Source organism: Pseudophryne corroboree, chromosome 1 (genome assembly GCF_028390025.1).
Source record: "Pseudophryne corroboree isolate aPseCor3 chromosome 1, aPseCor3.hap2, whole genome shotgun sequence".
In the NCBI taxonomy this organism is placed as follows: Eukaryota; Metazoa; Chordata; class Amphibia; order Anura; family Myobatrachidae; genus Pseudophryne; species Pseudophryne corroboree.
In genome coordinates this window covers 610,091,018-610,092,927 of record NC_086444.1, presented here as the reverse complement: position 1 = coordinate 610,092,927, position 1,910 = coordinate 610,091,018, and the positions used below count along the sequence as shown (strand labels likewise).

General features: G+C 40.7%; 1 pseudogene; it reads left to right on the top strand.

Annotated features, from left to right (window-relative positions):
- The first annotated feature begins 720 nt into the window (after positions 1 to 720).
- On the top strand, positions 721 to 839 carry LOC134949821 (5S ribosomal RNA; annotated as a pseudogene).
- The last annotated feature ends 1,071 nt before the right edge of the window (positions 840 to 1,910 follow it).

Here is a 1,910-nt window from a genome sequence, read left to right as displayed (position 1 = left end):
ACTTTATGAACTGCAACACAACATCCGTAATCTATCTCTTGGAGTGCACTTGCAATATGAAGTACGTGGGAAAGACAAAAAGACCGTTGAAACTACGGATCCAGGAGCACATAAGGAACATTAAAAACAAAGTAGAAAGTCACGCAGTTTCCAGACACTTTGCGTTACAACACAATTCCAACCCAGAGGAAATTACATTCAAGGCTATTGAACATGTGGCCTTGGGTGAGAGAGGAGGGGATCTTGTTAATAAACTTTCCAGACGGGAAATGTACTGGATATTCCAGTTACAGACTCTACATCCAGCAGGTCTGAATGAAGGATACGAGATTGCACCTTTTCTATGAGGTGCAGTATCCTTTACCCCCCTCTCGTCTCGTTTCCTGTTTTTCACATGATATGAACTAGGCACATTCAGCACTTTCACAATTAATAAAAAATAAATAAATAAAAAATAATCCATCTGTTGTTATCAATGTGTCCATATAATCCGCGTACAGTCAAACCACACTGGTACGCCCAAACTTGTCTGATCTTGGAAGCTAAGCAGTGTCTGGGCCCGACCAGTACCAGGGAGGGAGACTACCTGGGAAGATCGGGTACTGTAAAGGATGACAATCGATGCACAATGAATAATATTATTATCACCACTATAGAATCACTTATTTAATGACAACCTGGTTCCGGGTGCAATGGTGTCATGGTATCTGTTAAAGATTCACGTACAGTCAAACCACACTGGTAACGCCTAATCTCGCCTGATCTTGGAAGCTAAGCAGTGTCCGGGCCTGACCAGTACCAGGGGGGAGACTACCTGGGAAGATCAGGTACTGTAATGATGACAAACGATTTCCAATGAATATTCACCAAAGAATAGCACCTATACAGAATCACTTTGTTTGGTCATTTGTATATCACTGATTATTAGTATCCTTCTGATGTACTTAGGTACAATTCTATGTACCTGTTACATGTATATATATATTTTAATAGTCACGGGGCTTATTATAGTAAGTTTTTGCACCATTACTATTAATAATAACTTAAGTCACCTCATAGAGTCACCTGTATTGCACTAGCACTTTTAGCTTATGGGCAAGGGTTAATTTTAATATATCTACTTATTTGTTATGAAATCTGTGCCTCTAAATATGCATATGCACCACCACTTTGAAATTACCATTTGTTTTCTATCATTCCATGTATGTAACCCGTTACTATGGAAACCGATGTGCCTGGATTCTAGGAATGTCTGCTCATCCACCCAAAGATGGCCGCCGCAGCATTATGGAAAAGCATTCCAAATATCCCATACAAAATGGACTCCATCTGATACAGCCTAAGGAGTCAGAATATCACCATCTACCTAGGAGCAGCTCAGAACAGCCGCGGGCGCATGCGCAATGAAGCCGGGAGCCGCCGCGGGCGCATGCGCAGTTGCCGCCGGAAGTGGGGCGGAAGTGACCAGCGGAGTCCTCCGTCACCGGAAGTGTGGCGGAAGTGACTCTTAATCATACTGTGGATGTTTTTAAACGTTTTTATTGTCTCAAATCACTCGTTTTTAGCACTATTGAGTTTGTCTGACTTGGTTCTCACTCCAGCTTTGCTATGAAATAAGCTTTGTCAACTTTTTGAATATATAATGTGTAATTACATCACATGATCTATTATGATGTCACAACCCTCTGACTTAGTGATATGGGTATAAATAGACATGCAGCTTCATTCTGTCTGTACCCCTTGAAGAAGTCTGCTGAGACGAAACACGTTGGGCCTGTACTGACCACCCACTGTTTTCAAGCTAAGTTCTGAATTCCTATCCTTTTATATTTCTCGTTTATTGACAAAAGTTTTTTATTCTTGTTTTTAAAACCATTCTTTGAAACTGTTTTACTCTCGTATATATTAAA